At 42.2% G+C, this 21,273-nt stretch overlaps 1 protein-coding gene and 1 long non-coding RNA gene across 2 annotated transcripts in view; both read left to right on the plus strand.

Moving 5' to 3' along the window:
• The window catches only part of LOC137429981 (inactive dipeptidyl peptidase 10), a 380,373-nt gene that overhangs the window by 19,839 nt on the left and 339,261 nt on the right, over window positions 1-21,273 (plus strand). The window lies entirely within an intron of this gene.
• LOC137429982 (uncharacterized) lies at window positions 10,623-11,810 on the plus strand. The gene is made up of 2 exons (XR_010984982.2): window positions 10,623-11,172; window positions 11,277-11,810. It is a non-coding gene; the product is annotated as an uncharacterized LOC137429982 (long non-coding RNA).

Consider the following 21,273-nt stretch of genomic DNA (forward strand, 5'->3'; position numbering starts at 1 on the left):
GGGGGTTTAAAGAGGCAGTCTCCTTGGTGAACAAATCCTGGTGGAAAATCAGGATTCTCGTGTAAAGCTTAGTGGCAAATGTCTCGATGTCTGAAAATAACATGTCCTCCTTCCACCTTACACTTGGAGGTATCAGACAATTATTTTGTGAATGAACATCTGTGCTCTGCAAGGTAGAGAGGTCTATGAAATCTCCAGTGTTTCTCCTGCTGGATGATTTATAACGAATATGCATTTCAACATGAGATTTGTATATGGTACACAAAGGGCGGTGAAGATGTTTTTCAAATTAAACAAATTTTATGACAGATAACAAAGACCTGGCTACTTTATTTTTCAATATGATGTCCACTGACTTCAATGCATTTGCTCCATTTGTCATTCAAACTCGTTATGCGAGTCTTATGGAAATCTTCTGATATTGCTGGTCAAACCAGGCCCCCTGAGCCCCTGTGAGCCCTTCATCATCCTCAAAATGGTGATCAGGCAGGTGAGAATTCAAGTTTCCAAATATATAGAAGTCACTTTGGAGCTAGTTCTGGGATGCAAAGTGATGGTTGAGTTGCTCAAAATCAGTCATGATTAGCATCTTGTGCAACATGGGCCTTGTGGACCAGCACATTGTCTTGGAGCAAGACCACGACACCTTTGGTCAATATGCTTCACCGTTTCTCCTTAATGGCGTTGTCCAATTTTCGAATCAGGTCAGCATAATAGTCAACTGTGATCGTTATTTTATGCAGCATATAGTCAATCAGCAGAATCCCTTTGGCATCCCAGAAAAGCGAGGACACCATTTAGCCGGCCGGATGTTGAGTTTGGAATTTCTTTGGGGGTCAGAGAAGTCTTGCGTTTTCATTGTGTTGATTCCAATTTGGATTTGAGGTCCCAGTGATGAATCCTTCTCATCCCCAATAACCTCATATCCAGTAAACATTTTTACCACCCCTTATATGGGAAAAGGTCGGCGAGGTCGGCTTCATACAGTCCAAGCAGCTTGCAACTTGAGGCTACCCTCTGGTGTCTATCCTGAGTGTTGAGGGTTTGGAGGGAACGTCTTAGACATGCTCAAATGCCTGTGGGTGATCGTCACAACCCTTCCTTATGAAAGTACAACTTCAGTGCTCATATCATCGACCTTGGTGCTCCAATCCACGAAAATCAAGTTCTCTACTTGGGCCACAGTTCTCTTGTGATCTGAAGCATCTGGGCATCTGAAGACTCTCCTGACGACTAGGGGTCAACCTCAAAACTCTCACGCCCATGCTTGAACACTTTGGCCCATCTTGTCATTGTGGTGTATGAGGGAGCATCATTGTCGTATACGGCAAGCATGTTTTGATGGATTTCCTTTGTGTTAATACTATCTTTGTATTAAAACTTTATGACACTGAAGCTTGTAAAAATCCATAATTTATTCTGATGGCAAACTTCAAGCTTTCAACCTGAACCAGCAAATAATGGCATGTAAATTAAACTAGCTTAAACTGATTAAACCAATCCATAATTTACTTGTATATGACCCATAGGTACAGTGCCTTCAGAAAGTATTCACACCCCTTGAATTTTTATCATTTTGTTGTGTTACAGCCTGAATTAAAAATGGACTAAATTGAGATTTTTATATCACTGGTTTACGCATAATACCCCACAATGTCTAAGTGGATTTTTTATTTTTGGATTTTTTTTTACAAAATAATTAATAATATAATACAGAAATATCTAATTTACATACGTATTCAACCCCCTGAGGCAATACTTCGTAGAAGCGCCTTGGGCAGTGATTACAGCTTCGAATCTTCTTGGGTAAGTCTGTATTTAGCTTTGCACATCTGGATTTGGGGTGTTTCTCACAATCTTCCTTGCTAATTTGCTCAAGCTCTGTCAAATTGGATGGGGAGCATTAGAGAACAGCAATCTTCAAGTATTTCCACAGATTCTCAATGGGATTCAAGTTTGGGTTTTGGCTGGGCCACTCAAGGACTTTCACGTTCTTGTTCTGAAGCCATTCTGGTGTTGCATTGGTTGTATGCTTGGGGTGACTGTCCTGTTGGAAAATAAATCTTCGCCAGCTGCCTAAGGTCTTTTGCACTCTGAAGCAGGTTCTCCTCAAGGATTTGCCTGTATTTGGCTCCATTCATTGTGCACTCTATCCTTTCATGTCTGCCAGTTCCTACCACTGAAAAGCATCCCCGTAGGATGGTGCTTCCACCACTATGCTTCACGGTAGGGATGGGGTTAGATGGGTGATGAGCTGTGCTCAGTTTCCGTTAGACGTAGTGCTTTGCATTCAGGCCAAATAGTTCAGTTTTCGTCTCATCCATCAGACCACAGAATCTTTTCCCTCATGCTCTCAGTCTTTCCTGTGTCTTTTTGCAAACATTAGGTGTGCTGTCATGTGCCTTTTTCTCAGGAGTGGCTTCCATCTGGCCACTCTCCCATAAAGCCTAGATTTGTGAAGTGTTGCAGAGACTGTTATCCTTCCAGCAGTTTCTCCCATCTCAGCTGAGGAACTCTAGTTCTGTCAGAGTGGTCATTGGGTTCTTGATCACCTCCTTGACCAATGTCCTTCCTGCCCGATTGCTCAGTTTGGTCAGGTGGCGAGCTCTATGAGGATCCTGGGTAGTTCCATTTTCTTTCCATTTATTTATGATGGAGCTCACTGTACTCTTGGGAACTTTCAACACTCTAGAAATTGTTTTATACCCTTCACCAGATCTATGCCTCCTCACAATTGTGTTTTGGAATCGGAGTTCTATTGGTAGTTCCTTAGACTTTGTGGTAGAACACTGTGAACTGTGGGACCTTGTATAGAAAGGTGTGTTTCTTTCTAAATCATGTCTAATTAATTGAATTGGCCACAGGCAGACTCCATTCATTTTGTAGACACATCTCAAGGATGATCAAAGGAAATTTTAATGCACTTGAGCTCTATTAGGAGTGTCATAGCAAAGGGGTTGAATACTTATTGACTCAGGACATTTAACTTTTCATTTTTAATTAACTTTTTAAAATTTTCTAAAAACAAAAAACACCCAAAATCTAAGAGCAGCGTAGCCGGGCTTCTTTGATACTTTAGTCGAAGAGGATAGTATGACCTGGGTGGAGATACCAGTTAGCAAATACAGACTCTCCTCAACTTATGACGTAGGCGACTTACGACGACTCGCACTTACGACCATTGTAAAAAACTCAGCTGTTCCTTGTGCCTCGCGCTGACACCATCCCTTACGCTCCATCGCCTATAAGTGTGTGTGTACCGTACTGCCATCATCATGTCAAGCAAGAGGAAGAGTGCATCCACTGATATATATATATATATATACTAGCCGAAACCCGTGGAACATCCACGGAAGGGAGGATGTGGTGTATGGATAGAGTGTACCATTATGGATGGCATAGGGGATTTGCTTGTCCGAGTAAGAGTTAGGAAGAAAGATGAGAATGAAGAGTGCGTATATGAACAACGATCGCCGACACCGGCACAAATGCATGCTCTGGATTGTCCACTCAGTGGACGGCTTGCTGTCGCCTTCGACTGTCCAATCAGATGAGACAGCTGGCTTAACGCCCTCTGATGCGACGTCACACCTGCGAGGTATCAGGAGACGGGAACCGAATCCAAAACAGAAGCTAAAGTAAAGACCATCGGAGATCTCCTGCGGCAGCGTTTCTAAGCGATGTGGTAAAGTACAGTACGTACAGTAAAGGACATTCTCATTGATCCGTTGATTAACTATAACTGACCTGCGCCGCCCTGCTGTAGCTTGACATGTTAGCAGGTACTCTGACCTTTTTCACAACTTCAAATGGCGTTTCATAAAATCCTGCTGTGACTCGACATGCGCCGCACCATAATCATTGGCTCATAAAACCCTACACTGCTACAGAGGATTATACTATCACCGGAAGCCGGCACTTGGTTGTCCACAGAGGGAGGGAAGAAACACACCATGTGGAATGAAAAACAAAATGCTTTAAAATATTCAAGAAAGAAACGTTTTTTTTCATTTAATATTCCGTAAGTATTTATTGTACGACTAACGATTGTCAAAATAAGAACCTGCTTTGGGCAATCGCACACTATACCGTCGAGGCCACTTTTACAGAATAAGAAGGAAATAATTAAATTAATGCTTTCCTATTTACATCGTTGAGTCAATACATCAAAAAAACATTTTTAAAATCTGTAATCACTGGTTGTAGGGAATGCAGATTTGACGATCAGCTGATTTATGTGTGTGTGTGGGTGTGTATTTTAGACTTGGACAATATAAGAAGGAAAATTGCTTTGCAATATAATAATATAATAATAATAATTCATTTATTTTGTATAGCGCTTTTCCAGAAGCCCAAAGGCGCTTTGATTGCAATCTGCAATCTGCGCTTTGATGACAATACATGCCCATTTGCAAGTTTCAGATCAATATCAGTAAGGAGCAAGCACGGCCCATTATTTAATGACACCACTCGACTGTCCAATCAGCGGACGGCTCGCATCGCCTTCGCCCAGCAGACGCCAATACGATGGCGTCATATCAGCCGTTAATCAGATGCTTTTGGGCCCCAAAGTCGACTCATTCAGATTTTTCGAGTCTGGCTGTACGTGATAAACAAAGAGCGCGGTTCGTAGATCGTAAATCCATTAGTGCCGTGGGCATCGGATCACTGGGTGTGGCGTAAAAGGGATAACAAAGTCGAGTCCTTACGGTATTATTATATAGATTATATATATATATATATATATATATATATATATATATATATATGTATATATATATATATATATATATATATATATATATACATATACATATACATATATATATCTGGACCGGCAATCAGAACAGGCCGATATCACCTATTTTGTCAGTAATCTGTACCGACAGATTGCAATCAGTTCAGTGTACAGTTCCGATGACCGATTAAAGTTGGACTGTACTCTATACAACCCCCAAACCTTGAGTAGCTTTCACCCTTGTTTGGAATTATAGCGAATTTTAATGATCAAATTGAAGAAAACGAAGTTGCACCGATTGCTTTAGAAACAGCTGCGAATTGAAAGTAAAAAGCGAAGGCTCGTACTATACCATGCGATACGTGATGGCTCTTCCTGACTTCCTGGCAGAGTACGTGTGGACGTCATATGTTCCAGGCGTGCATCAAATTCAGTGTCCGTTAACTTAATTATTTTCACATTTCAAAGGTGGACTCAGTATTCTGGCTCCCCGAGCAAAATGAGGCACATTATACATGCAGTTTGTAAAATTACTGCTTCATTCGTTGGACCGAATACTGTGACGTCATCTCACGCAATATCACGTGATCCTAACGTACATGGCGCTCCCAAAACACATAACCAAACACATGGAGCTCTATTTATTCCTCCATCATAACAATGACTTCTTTCTTAATCGCTTCTTCCTACTCTGTTACCCTCGTTATTTCCTGGTGTGCCTCTTCACTCCATCTTTATGGCTCCCAGTTTCCCCTTGGTTTCCCTCTGTGTATTTTTTTTAAATCTAACAAGTGATGCTATGGTGGAATACGGACTTGGAAATATGTAATAAGTAATATATAATAAGTACATAAGGGGTGATTCGACTTACGACCACTTCGACTTACGACCTGCTTGTCGGAACGTAACCCCATCGTATGTCTAGGAGAGTCTGTAATGTAAGTATTAATTTTTTTTGAAGTACTATAAGTCTCCAAGCTGTCTGTCACCATGGAAGTGACGAGATTGCATTGAGTTCAGGTCAGGTATGGGAGCAGAGTGGTCATTGGGGTCTTGCAGCGCCGGAGCAGCGCAGCGCCGCATCCACTTTCAGACTGTACTCCAGGGGCCTCCATCTGGCCATCCCCCAGGCTGATGCCAGGCCCATCCCTATCTCCTTATATGCCGATCAAACTGCTGCCACCAGGAGGCACACGGTCGGCCCGTTGGCTTCCTCCACTCATGAGGCTCCCTTGCTGAGAGTATCTGGTGAGCTGGATAAGCGTCCGGAAAATGAGCCACATGTCCATACTTCCGCAGCTGACACTCACAGACCATACAGGAAACAAATCTCATCTGAGTCTCTCTCAGCAACTGCTCGTTAGACACAAAGTCCGACCAGTGATAGCCAAGGATTCTCCGAAGAGACTTGGTTCCAAAGGAGTTGAGTCTTATTCTCTGGCCCTTGGTAAGGGTCCAAATCTCGCATCTGTAGAGCAAGACTGGAAGCACCAAGGACTTAAAGACTCTGACTTTGTCTTCCTGCATAGATACCGACAGTGCCACACCCCATGATCCAGTGAATCGATGACTCCCCAGGCCCGACCCAGGGCTCGCAACATGCGGAGACATGAATAACACTGCCAAGGTAAGTGAATCTCTTCGTGACCTCAACATCTTCGCCACAAACAGGCACAGACAGGACAGCAGCATCAAATTGCATTGAGACACTGGTGTATTCTATATGTTTCAAGTCAACAATGAACCAACCATACACCGCTTCAATCCAGTAACTTTGCAGTCACAACAATGGGATTGCAGTGTTACTATTATATTTACTATATTATTATCATTATTATTATTATTATTATTATTAACGTTATTATTGTTATTACGAAGACAATGCTACTGTATTAATAACCCGAGGCTAATTCCTTACTCCAGTGATAATTAGTACACCGCTTCCCATCGAGTCATCAATGAACCATACACCACTTCAATCCAGTAAGTTTGCAGACACGACAAAGGGATTGTAGTGTTATGATTATTACCTCTGCCACCGAAGATGAAATGAATGACGGTTATGTTTTCACCCCTGTCTGTCTGTCTGTTTGTCTGTCTGTGAACAAGATATCTCAAAAAGTTGTGGACAGATTCCACCAAAATTTAGCAGAGATGTGGTGTATTTGACAAGGACGAAATGATTAGATTTTGGTGAAGATCCGGAACCGAATCCAGCTCGTATAATTTTAAAGTGATTCTTCACCATTGGGTGATAGTGCCAAAAACAATATATAGTATAGCAGGATATCTCAAAAAGTTATGCATGGATTTGGACGAAACTTGATGGACAGATTGTGTGTATGTGATGATACCGGATTTATTCGTTTTTGGCGAAGATCTGAATATGGATTCAGATATGACAATTATTTATTTTTTAATGTGATTCTTCACCATTGACAGATCGGGCAAAAAGCGATATATAACATTATATTTATAACAGTTGTGGAAGAGTTATGACTAAACCTGGTGGACGAGTTGGTTAGGTGACAAGAACAAACCGATTCGAATTTGTTTAAGGTCCGAATCCAGATCCGGACTATCAGTGGGATACAAAACAAAAACTGGTGAGCCTTCTAGTATTTCCTATTTTATTATTACCCTCGCCAAAGGAGAGGGTATTGCATTTGAGTCTGTTTGTCTGTCTGTTTGTTTGTCTGCACAGAATAAATATGATTTTCTCTGCAACCGTTGGTCCGATTGACAGGAAATTTTCGCCATACGTGCAACTCCACCTGCATAATTATTTAATGATAATTATGACGTCATAGGTCACGAGGTATGGGCGCCATCTTGGAAAAATTGAAAAACTTTGCACCTCTATATCTCCAAAAGCGCTGCATAGAAAAAAAATGAGACATGGCTCATTGTAAAGAACTCTCCATTGGGAATACAATATGTTAATGATGATGTCATAGGTGCCTCCATTATGACATCATAATTCGACAAGTACGAAAGTTCATCCGATCAAGATGAAATTGCTTGAGCATCATCTCGGGATAAATTGGTCTTGGAAAAAATAATAATGATGACGTCATCGGTCACGTGCTTTGGCCGCCATATTTGTTTTAACAAAAAAGGCTTTAAAACCACTGAAACCACATCCTGGCGGGGGTCTGCAATCTCTGATTGCTCTTTCTGTAATTAATGTTATTATTATTATCACTAAAACGATACGACTGTAACAATAAACCTGAGCTAATTTGTCCGAAGCGGCCTAAAGGTGAGGCATGAAGGCATGAAGCCTAAGGCTTATATGTACTGTGTCATTGGGACACCTGTAACCCCTATGCTTTCGATATATGATGGTCATTTTAACAATCGGTTTGCTTGTGTTTCACACTGAATTAAAAATGTAAAGGTAGAGCATGGCGATTGTGACATATGACAGATTTGTCAATGTGTTCGGCCAGAACGCCATACAAATCAAAATGGCGGTGTGTGGAGTCAGCCATCGTATGCCATAATGACATCACAGATGTAATCACATCACATCACCCCTGTCATGTGACCAGATCCTCAGCTCTTATTGGTGTACGTTTGTGAGAGACATACATACACACATACATACATATGGACATACGGACAAATACTGTTCCAGATGGCTTTACCCTACGGGCGATGCGGTAAAGATCCACTTTGCCATCATGGAGTATTATGTGTACCTCAATGACAAAAAATTATATTTAATCCATTTTAAATTCAGGCTGTAACAACAAAATGTGAAAAAGTCAATGGGTGTAAATATTTCCTGAAGGCACTGTACATCTTCTTTATGCATATAAAAACATAACCCTGCCATATTATCTCATATCATGGTTGTAAAACATTTTTACCACCCCTCATATGTATGCATTGATGATGTCGAGTCTCCTTGGGTAATGATAGCATTGCCTTTCTATGGCTGGTACACACTGGTAAGTTTACTGAATCTTGGGGTGAGGCAGTTGCCCTGAAACAACTTGCCTCCGCCTTTTGGAAGGCTAATCCAACTGAAGGCAATCTCAGTTCCTTCCACCAAGCTCGAAACAAGTGTGTGTCTACCCTCAGGAGTGCCAGGAAGCACTATCTCTCCACACTCAAGACTGAACTCTCAAACCTGTCTCCTTCCTCCTTGTTCCCCTTCCACCCCCTCCCTTACCTCAAATGGCTACACAGTTGACACCGCACGTGACAAAGCCGAATGCCTCAACTCTGTGTTTGCCTCAAAATCTTGTGTCCCAAACCCATCTCTCTCTGTACCCACCTTACCCAGTCGAATCCAGCTGCTCCTGGAATCTGTGTCCTTCTCTCCTGACAAGGTGGAGAAGTTTCTGTCAACCCTCGACTCTGATTCTGCAACTGGACCAGACGGCATCAGCCCACGGGTCCTAAAATCCTGCTCTGCCGGTCTTTCACTCCCTCTCTCTATTCTCTTCACCCTCTCTTTTGTTCAAAATCATCTGCCATCAGTTTGGATATCAGCCAACATTACCGCTTTACACAAAAAATGTGCAAAAACAGATCCTTTCAACTACCGACCAATCAACCTGCTCCCAATTATCAGCAAAGTCATGGAATCCATCATTGCTTCGGATATGAAATCTATCCTCTTCTCCAATGGTTTGATCTCTGATCATCAATTTGGTTTCAGACCAGGTCACTCTACTCTGGACATGTTGCTTCTGCTGTCTCAACAATGGATGGAGGTCCTCAATGCCACACAGGAAATCAGAGCCGTCTCCCTTGACATATCACGTGCCTTCGATACGGTCTGGCACCCCGCTCTGCTCACCAAGCTCTCCTCCTATGATGTCTATGGAAATCTCCACGAATGGCTTGCGGACTTTCTCTCTGGTTGTAGTCAACGTGTGGCCCTGAATCGATTTCTCTCATCTCCTCTTCCTGTTCAGGTTGGAGTTCCTCGAGGCAGTGTTCTGGGCCCTGTGCTTTTTCTGGTCTTCATCAATGATCTCTCCGACTCTTTGGAAAATCCTCTCTGTCTCTTTGCTGATGACTCCACCCTCTGCCGCTCCATTCCTCATCCCTCAGATCGGCAGTCTGCAGCCTCCTCACTCTCTGCAGACATGGACAAAATCACAGTCTGGTCAAAGAAGTGGAACATGTCTTTCAATCCTGAAAAAATCTCACACTCTTACTTTGTCTCTCCGAAAAGACCGACTGGACAACCCTCCCATCTACTTTCTCAACAATCCTCTCCAAGAAGTTCTGTCACTCAAGCATTTGGGTCTCACTATCTGCCATGATCTTTCTTGGGAAAACCACATTTCCAAGCTGGCGTCCAAAGACAGTCGCCGACTGGGCATCCTCCGTCGTGCGAAGTCCTTCCTTGGCACACCTGAGCTCCTCACCACATACAAGGCTTTCATCTGCAGCTGAATGGAATACTGCTCTCCATCCCTCTGCTGGCCGTTGGGGGAATTCACCCTCTTCCACCCGTGCTCTTGGAGTCGACTGGACTCTCATCCACCAGGTGTGCTGAGCCATCTGCCATTTAATCCGCATGGCTGCAGACCGTTACCCTGGTAAGGGGGGCTGACAGGTACTACACCTTGCCCACAGGTGACCTGGGGTTATGCAACGCAGGGGCATCCATCTCCCTGAGGTATCAGCAGACACCCGCATACCCAAAACACAAGGTCAAGACTCACAGAAGATGCAGGTGACAGTCGAGACGGGTAGAGACAATGAACTGACGGTGGGACAAAAATAGCAAGGGAATGAGTGAATTAACATGAAAAGGGGGAGGAAACACGGCCACTTGCAAGTAAGAGGTTTGTGGTATGTGGTGTTAAATAAAGTAGAGAAGATCGCAGGTGGGGATGACATGCGAGGGTGGTGCACCGACTGCTTGAGTATTTGCTTCCTCTTCATTTTTCATGCTTCACCCGTTTTATTTTTGTTGTGTTCAGTGTTCTTTGCTTCCTTCACCCTTTTTCCGCATTTGCATGACCACGTTGTACGTATCCATTAGGCAATGCCTCACTGTCAGTATTTCATCGTATATCTTTTGCTATACAATAGATATAAATAATTTATGCTTTTGCACTGGGACACATTTTGCTGTTTTGCAATTTTTACCAGTGCAAGGGGAATGAATAAATCATGGTTAGATGTCCCAGATTAGAGACATATTCCTATGTGTGGTCACGATAAATATGATTGCATGTTGTGAACGTATTTTATTTCAGGCATTCATTTCGATTCTTATCATGCCATCTCGGACATGCTTTGAAGGTCATGGTCGTGTCAAGACCAATAGGAGGAAACCGCTCATCCCAATGCCCCAAGATAGCCCAAAGGAGAAGAGATTAATACCCCTGAGACCTTATAACTCAGGAGATGAAAAATAAATAACTTCGCTACATTGGACGCCCGGATGTTTATGAGGAAAGGTAAATTGGATGTCTCGGCCGAAAATTAAACTCTTCCCCATGTGTTCATCCTCGTTACTGTGCGAGAATGTCAATTAAAGAGGCACCTTGTGTTTTTACTGCAGTGTTGGCCGATTCCACGTAATGCATCGGGAGATATTTGAAAAGCACCGACGTGGCTGGTTTCAGGAGGAGGAGGAGAAAGCAGACGTCACTATTTCTCTGTATTCCGCAGCAGGCCATCGGTTCTTCATGTGCAAAGCTCCTCTGGTTCTGACGTTTCCGGCGCCTTTTCGCTCCATCCTGGGCCCTGTCACTTTGGATCATGTAGTGCCCTCGATGTGCACACTTGTGAACAAATTGCTCGCGTGCTCTCTTCTGTACACCGCTGCCTTTCTTCGACTTTTATGGCTGTTGCATTTAGAATAATTACAAGTTACTTTGGTTAACATCTCTCCAGAGGATTCTTCTTCAGTTTCCTTAACGAGGGCCATGGATTTACAACTGTCCAGTGATTGCTGAATGTGTGATTACTATCGAATACTATCAAAGTCCATTGAGGAAATGTTCATGAATAGAACTTCACATCTTATGAAAACAGTACATTTATCATTGTAACAAAGTCTCTTTATATTAAATGCATTGTTTGGTCTTTTTTAGGCTCCCGTCTCAACCCCGAGTTCACCAACATGCGGTTCGGCCTTTAAATGTCATACTGCGTATCTGTTGTTTATGAATGCCCTTGTAATTCATGCGTAAGCACACTTTCTCCTAATGCTTTTGCCTTAGTATAAAAGCTCCATCATGAGTCTTAAATAAAAAAATTTAAGTAAATAATTTATCACCAATCCACAATGGGCTGGTGTGGTGAGTTTGCCAAATGCCCTCACCCTCACATTTGTTTTGAAAGACCTTCATCATGTGTGTGTATATACATATATATATATATATATATATATATATATATATATATATATATATATATATACATGCGTGCACACACACACACACACACACACACACACACACACACATTGGTTCACGCAATCAAGATCGGGTTATTTTGACTTTAGTAAAATATCAAGAAGATTGATGTTTAAAGCTGTAGAAAAAATTTACATGGCAGTGCATAATGGCAATGTTGGGCCAAATGGCCAAAATTCCTCAGAAATTGGCTCCCAACCCTCGCAGGCGGGCGTGGCGAGGTCGGTGCCCATGACCTGGCCCGCGGTTGCCCCAGCATGTATGCCAAATCTGGTGGAGATTGATCCAGGCTGTTTTTTTTCCTATCATTTTCAGACCAACACACACACATTGCGAATTCCCTTGTGGGGAGAGGAAATTTTGGAGATTTTTTTTTGTGCCCGTGACTTGAACCTGGGTCGCTCCAGCATGTATGCAAAATCTGATGGAGATTGGCTCAGCTATTTTTCTTTCTATGATTTTCAGACATACACACATGGATACATACATACATGCACACATACGTACATGCAGATAATTTCCTTGGGTATGTGGGGGAGAGGGGTGATTTTTTTTGTGCCCATGACCTAACCCTGGGTATATGGTATATGTGTATACATGGTGGAAGATCTGCAGCTGAGGATTTATATTTGCGGAAAAAAGGCAGCACATTGAGCAGTAAAGAATATAATAATAATAATAATGCATTTATTTTATACTAGGGCATGCCCGTACGTGGGTGCCCGTTCCTTGCCAAAAAAAAAAAAAAACGCTACCCGTACGCTCTACCCCGCCCGTACGCCCGTAAACAAAAAAAACAACGCTCTTCGCTTCCGCCCTTCGCTCTGGGAGAAATAATGCGCATAAGAAATCGAGAAATTATTATTTTCTCCGGAAGAAATCGAATTACGAACCGTAATGGCGCACGCGCTCGGCTCGGCTCGCAACAACGCGTTCTGTGATTGGCTGCCGGAAGTGAAGTCTTCACTGTCCGGAAGGTCGCAAATCGCAGTTACGATGAATCGCAAATTAGTTTTATTTAGTTTTAAAACATAGTTTAACGCCAACATAGTTTGCCAACGTGAAATAAATGAATACGCTCTCAAATGTGCCGTCCGAGGCAGAGTCTGTTCGCCACGTTCGGCACACGTGATAGCTCGCTGCTCTCTGATTGGTTGAATCGTTTTTTGGACATAGCTCGCTAACTACTTGTCCGATTAATTTCAAACCTTGAAAAGGCACATCCTCGGGTCCCCAGCAATATACCTGGCAAGTTTCAAGTATATCGGACCCGTAGTTGTCGAGAAACAGCGGTCACAGACAAACAAACAAACACACACACAGACACACACACACACACACACACACACACACACACACACAGAGATTACTGGAATTATAGATAGAAGATAGATAGCGCTTTTCAGGAAGCCCAAAGACGCTTATATACATATATATATATACATATTTACAATCTTGCAAATATGACAAAAGATCTCATGTTGAGATGTATCTTCACTTTAAATCAGCAGTGCTTGGAGATAAAGATTAAATTCCATCGTTGAGCTTTAAGCTCAATCCTTTAAACTCCACATTTCTCCAAGAAGGATTTGGTATCATTATTTGGTCCCCAAGGAGACCACCTATTTAAATCTACCACAAGCTTAAGTCATCTTCGATCATTATCTGTTCTACCCCAATTGACCCCATTCAGCAAGCACTCCTCTTTTCCAGCTTATTGTGACAACACCTCTTTTTGTTTGTTAGTTGTCGCTTGGTTTGTTGTTTTTCTTTTTTTATTCCCACTTTCCCCTTCCACTTCTTGCTGTGTTTCTTTCATTTTATTTGCCCCTTGTCTTCCCACGTTGTCCTTCTCTCCCTCCCCTTATCTCACTCTCACTTCTACTCCGCTGTTGGTGTTTCCCCCTTTCCATTTTGTTCCCTTTCATTCTGCTCTAACTCTTCCACGAGCTCCGATCATGTACATATAAAAAACCTCGGGGAGATCGAAGGCTAACGGACCAATATATAATGAGGGCATGGGCAATTGGAATTGGCAAAAACACACAAAATGCACTTAATTGAACTGATTTGTGATTGGAATATACCTGGCTGTATCAAACGACTTGAGGCAATGAACATGTTTTCCCTGTTTCGTTTTATACCTGAACTGTGGAGCCATTGCTGCCCCTTGCATGTTGGCATGGCGTCCGGCAATTGCACGCTCAACTTACGACTTCCATCGGCTACATGTTGGCAGAACAGGCATCCAATTTCTGAGGGTCTCATTCATTGAATTGATGGATAAATTAGAGAAGTTTGTACTCGTCATGAATTGTCAATGATCCCAATGCCAGTAAATGTCCCTATCAAATCTGATCACGTGTGATTGGAACTTTATCAGTCTCAATGTGAGAATGATTCCTGCTTTTGCTTTGTGAATTCAAAGGGGGCCGCTGAGATTATTTGTGTCAAAAGATATATCGGTCAGGCAATGTGGGGGGAAATGGGAATGGAAACTTCAGTTTCAAATGCGTTGACCTGCTCGTGTTCCCATTTGAACTCCTGGCTCACGGTGTGGGGAAATTGGATTCAAATCCCATATACTAGGTGTTTGTCAATCGTATACTAATGTCCATATCATTCGTCCAAAAGTACAATGATGGCTGCTAATCTCATTTTTATTTTCTTTACAAGATCGATGCTAATGAATGAGCGAGGTGTCGGAGGGTATGGAGGCGGTGGGGCAACTGTTGGGCACAATGAGTAAGGGAATGAATAGGATGGGGGAGGGAAGGAAACACAGCAACCTGCAGGTAAGAGGGTTGCGTCGAGTTAATGTAGGTAGAAAGGATTGTGGGTAAGTGTGCAATTTGTCTTACATGTGATTTATGTACAAAGTCTTTCCATGAGCCTGAGACCACTGTAGAACAAACAGCATTCATCCCTGATTTACAGACCTATTCTGGCCAAATAGGAGAGCGAGAATGCATGGCACTTGGCAGAACACATACCTCTGCCAGGTAGAACGGTTTACGTTTTGGATCCCACTGATAGGCCAGGTCCGCATCCGAACTTGTCACCTGCTCAATTCATCCAGCAAGTTTTCTCACAACCCGTCCAAAACTTTTTAAAAATATTGTGCTATATATTGTTTTTGGCCCCATCTCTCAATGGTGAGGAATCACTTAGAAAAAAAAAAAAAATCCTCGTATCTGGATCTGGATCTTCACCAAAATCAAATGAAGTCGTCCATTTCGCACATCAAACTTGTCCACAAAGTTTCGTCCAAATCCGTCCATAACTTGTTGAAATATTCTGCTCACAGATAGAAACAAACAAAAAGACATACAGACAACCAGAGGTAAAAACATAACATCCGTCTACCTTCGGTGGGGCAGGTAATAAGATTTCCCACCAGATGTCCAAGACAGCTGTTCACCACCATCTCAGATCATCCCCCATCCAAAACCATAATCCTTTCTACCTCGTCAACCCTCCTCAATCCCACCTCTTTCCAAGTTTACAGTTTTTCCTTCGTGACAGTTTGCTTCTCGATCCATCATGTTCACCCCGTGTGTCTTCCCCGACTCCTCATTCCTCCCCACATCCTTTATTTTCCAGGTTAGCGATTAATTAAGTACTTTTTTTAAATTAAGTTTTTTTTTTTTTAAATTAAGTACTTATTTAATTAATTACATTCCCTTTCTCTTCTGACCATTAGCTCAGGCACCTTTTGAGTTAGGAAGCTGATATTTGGACATGCCAATGACCAGGTGATTTGGCTGCAAAGACTATTTTTGATTTATTAATTAATCAATTAATCGATTAATCGATTAATTATTTAATTATTCGATTAATGACTAAAATTCTTTTTTTAAGTTACAGATTCTGATGAAATGGTGGTGGTTTATGTGTTCTATGACCGAATTGATTAATAATTTAATTTTTTTATGATTATTATTTATTTATTTTCATTATTAATCATTTATTTATTTTCTTTCTCATTTGCCCAATATCTCAGGCACCTTTTGAGCTGGGAAGGTAATATTTGGACATGACAGTGACCAAGTGATGTGGCTATCAAGGATATTTTTGATTTATTGATTAATCATTTAATCGATTAATTATTTATTAATTAATCAATGAATTATTTAATTTTTTATTAATGACTTATTTAATTAAATTTCTAAAAGATACATCTTCGGATGAAGCACGAGTGGTTTAGTTATGCTATTAGGCAATTATTGATTAAGAAAATATTTTGTGATGATCTTTTATTGATTTTAATTATACAATTAATCAATCAATTTATTGTACACCTCTCCCTCCCAATGCAGTCTCTATGAGCTGCACTGCGGTATTGCCGGGCGCCCAAGGCGCCCCGGCAATGCCGCGCTGTAGGATATTTAATTATTTGGCATGGGGGCGGTGTACTTTGAATGTATCTGTACTTGTTGTACACCGCTCCTTTCCTATGCCATCGACATGCGCTGCATATCGTCATTGCCGGGCACCGAAGGGGGCTCGGCAGTGACGCACGCTGAAAGGGAGTACTCAGTTTTCACTCTGGTTGTTTTCTTTCTTGTTTGTTTGTTTGTTTGTTTGTTTGTCCGGGCGATATCTCAGCCATCCTTTGAGCTAGGAAGCTGAAATTTCGGCACAATAGTGAGCAAGTCCTTTGTCAAAAACTGTATTTTTTGTTTTTTGATTAATCAATTTATTGATGAGTTATTTAATTATTAGCGATTAATTAAGTACTTATATATTTCCTTTCTCTTCTGGGCATTATCTCTGGCACCTTTTGAGCTAGGGAGCTGATATTTGGACATGCCAATGACCAAGTGATTTGGCTGCAAAGGCCAAATTTGATTTATTGATTAATCAATTAATTAATTAATCGATTAATTATTTAATTATTCGATTAATGACATAAAAAATTGTTTTTAAGTTACAGATTCTGATGAAATGGTGGTGGTTTATATATTCTCTAAGCCAATTGATTAAGTATTTCATTTTTTTCGGATTATTATTTATTTATTTTCATTATTAATCATTTATTTATTTTCTTTCTCATCTGGCCAATATCTCAGGCACCTTTTGAGCAGGGAAGCTAATATTTGGACATGACAGTGACCAGGTGATGTGGCCATAAAGGATATTTTTCATTTATTGATGAATCATTTCATTGATTAATTATTTATTGATTAATCAATTAATTATTTAATTTTTTATTAATGACTTATTTAATTAAATTTCTAAAAGATACATCTTCGGATGAAGCACTAGTGTTTAGTCATGCTATTAGCCAATTGATTAAGAAAATATTTTATGATAATCTTTTATTGATTTTAATTATGCAATTAATCAATCAATTATTGTACACCTCTCCCTCCCAATGCAGCCTCTATGAGCTGCACTGCGGTATTGCCGGGTGCCGGAGGCCCCCTGGCAATGCCGCGCTGTAGGATATTTAATTATTTGGCATGGGGGCGGTGTACTTTGTATGTATCTTTACTTGTTTTCGGTTTTTCCAAGATTGCGGCCGAACCACGTGACCTATGACGTCATAATTATCATTAAACAATTTTGCAGGTGGAGGTGCACCTATGGTGACAATTTCCTGTCAATCGGACCAACAGTTGCAGAGCAAATCATATTTATTCTGTGTGGACAAACAGAAAAAGAAACGGACTCAAATGCAATACCCTCTCCTCAGACGAGGGTAAAAATGAGGTGTGAGAGTGGGGCACAGCTGGGTATTTGGGAAATTGATTTAAGAGGTAATAATATTTAAAGATCCAACATTAGAATGACCATTAAACCAAAAAGAAATCTTCAATTCAAATGAAGTCAATTTTTACGCCTTTGAATGTAGAATGACGTCACAGCTTTTGGCAATTTGTAATCCGCCTAAGAAAGACTGATTGTTAACATTAAACCACGGAATGGGTCGAATGTATAGAAATAAAAACATGCATTATATCCAGCCCCTTAAAGGAAGTTGTAATGATATAATGAAACAAAATCCTGTTTTGACCTGCTGATTATAATGCTTCTGTGACACTTTGAAAGGCTGCGCGTTGGCCTTGGTATGACGAATCCTTTCCCTCGGCATTCCATCGCAGTTCGCATACTAATCGCTCTTACATCCCGAGATGTTGCGGAATGGCGAGCAAGAGGAAACCGTTTAATTGGCGGTCGGGGCCGAAGACGAGACCACGAGCTGGGGAAGCCGATGCCGGTAGTGCTGATTGAAAGGAGAGAGTAGGCGGGAAAAGGAAAGATCCAAAAGGAAAGCTGGAGTCTCGTTCTTAGAATAATAGAAAATACCCGAGTGAACACTGACCTTGAAAGGCAGAGGCGATGAATTTATTATTCCGTTTGAAATAGAAACAAAGCGGGAGACCTTATTATAGACTGGGCTCTGAAAAAGTACACCGATGGTAAAATGGAACCAGTGGATGAGAGTGTTACCTGTGTTGGGCAGGAAAGGGTGGTGCTGTGTGGCAAAGGCAAGAAATGAAACGGTGTTGTGATGGTTTGTAAGGCAGTGCACCTGCCAAAGGAAAGGTGGCCAATTCGTACAGAGGAGCAATGCCAATGGATGCAAGTGAGTTTATATGAAGACACAAGAGGTAGATCGGATCACTATAGGGCTTCTTGCCGAGTGCTTCGGATTCCTGTCATCCCAAAGATTTGAGCCCATTCCCTTTGCTGTATATTTGTAACGACGCTTCCTCCTCAACTTCGAGCCAGTGCCCGATTAACATTGGGGGCAAATGGGGCTTTTTCAGAAAAACAAACAAACATCTAATTCCATGTTTTCATACACACACTACTTACACGTGATCGGGCCCGTGCGATAACCAGAGTAACTGAGGGCGAACCTGTCCACACAAACGTAGTGACGTAAAGGATTTTGCTGCTTATGTTTGGCCTTGCGCTTCTCGTGCAGATATATATTTACCTCCGTCACCAAAGGTGGATGGAGGTTATGTTTTTTCACCTGTTTGTCTGCCTCTCTGTGAACAGCATATCCCAAAAAGTTGTGGACGGATTCAGAGGAAAGTTGGTGGACAGTTTGGGGGTCTGTCAAGGAAGTATCGATTCAATTTTGGTGAAAATCCGAATCCGGATCCGGCTCCGAATATCTTTTTTAACTTTTAAAGTGATTCTTCACTATTGATTGATAGGGCCAAAAACGATATATATTGTTACAGACGCGGCTTTAGATGTTATATTGACCGAGCGGTGGTGTATTTAACCGCGTCCGAACAGTTACTCCCCGATTAGAACCCGATTCCACCCGACGTTGACCAGATCGCCCCACAGATATTCAATCGGGAAACCTCTAAAGCGACCGAAAGAGAATGAAAAAGAAGAAGAATACGGAGGAAGAACAGATTTATTATACACACACAGCAATGGATGGAAGAAGCAGTAACACAGCGAATCGTTAACTTACACTATTCATTTTTACTTAACCCCAAGACAACGAGCAGGACAGGACGTTCACACTTACACAGGGGATAATGCAGGCAGGTAGGGCTTGAGGTGGTTTGCTTGAGAGGGAGGCAAAGTAGGGAGGCAGCAGCTCGCAATTCCTCGCGGTTTTGGCGGGAAAACCCTCCGTCGTGTATCCGCTGCGGTAGACGTCACGCGCTGGTTCGGCACACCTGCTCCTCTTCTTGTGGTGGAGCCGTCTCCCTCCTTTCAGCGCGTCTCTCCAAAGCTGGTTTCCTTGCCGAGTACCTCTCCTCTTTGGCTTGGAGCATTTCGCATCTCACCGCTCCTCTTGGTGCAGCCTCTTTGCTCATCTCCCAGGTCATCTCATAAAGCAGTCCCTTACAGTCGCTTTTATCACCTCGGGCGGAATTAAGCCGCCGGCTCCGAGGGCACGCCTACCGGGTCACTCACCGTGGTGCTGATTGGCTGTTAGGGCTGGTTCACTCCTTCCCTCTTATGACAAGGTGGAGACACGCCTTTCTTCTCCGACTCAAAGCACATGGGCAATGGCGGCCTGCGGGATTGAAAACAACTCCCCTTTTGAAAGGAACTTTGGAGAGCGGAGATGTTTGGGGAAATTGGAAGGGCCTACGCTTATTTTGTTTGATACAATGCAAAGTCAATCTAGTGGGAAACACATATTTAGCCTACATGGAATAAGGAAATACACTATTTAAAAGATATATCGTGACCTGCGTGTAAGTTTCATGGAATTAACTAGGAGGACGGCTGCGACCATTATTTACATTAACAGGGTGTTACCATACTTTTGTAACGTTCACATTGTAACGTTTCCACATTCGTTACACTTCCTCCAAAATTGTTACACATCTCAAAAACCGTTACACTTCTCAAATTCGTTACACACTTCTCAAAATCGTTACACTGCACCCTCCTTTCTTCAGGCCCGTGCTCGGGCCTACTAAACTTTAACTTAGTGTGACACGTAGGTGTAATTCCCTCTACAATTAACCTGACCCTGAGTGTGACAATTTTAAAACACAAATAAGTATGTCCCCCTATTGCATTGCACCCTGTCTAACAGACTCAAGCCCACAGCTAACCGAATTACGGAATTATTCTCAAACTATACATTTACGGTGGCGAGCATTATTTACAATGACGTGATTTCTTATTTACAACGCAACCCAGGACCTGTGTTTTTTTTTTTTTTTTTTTAGGGAACAAGATAAAGAAATTCCTGTTGGGAGGGAGGAGACAGCACGCATTGCATCGATGCACCAGTACCAATACCACCAAAGCACCCAAAAGCACCAAAAGCACCAAAAGCACCACCCGGTGCGCAGTCACCATGGTTCATAATAAACACAACAAAACAACTGGTGGTGGTCTTCTCTTTCTCTGCTGGGCCGATGTTCTTCCCGACGTCTTCTGGCTTCATGCGGCCTATTTGGACATAATAAAAAAGCACAACTTGTGTTCATTTTTTATTTAGGGCCTCAGGGGCCAACTAAGGGTGGTCCACCTGTTTGGCATAGGTGCCACCTTACCGAGGTCCGCAAGCAAGATTCCCTGGCCACTATGGCCGGTCTCCAACAGAGGTGCCCTGCCCCAGAACCTGGGGTCCATCAAGTGGTACTTGGCCGCAGAACAGCGGTCCATAAAGTGGTACATCAACGCAATGCATGC

This window comes from Myxine glutinosa, chromosome 6 (assembly GCF_964187855.1).
Source record: "Myxine glutinosa chromosome 6, kmMyxGlut1.1, whole genome shotgun sequence".
NCBI lineage: Eukaryota > Metazoa > Chordata > Myxini > Myxiniformes > Myxinidae > Myxine > Myxine glutinosa.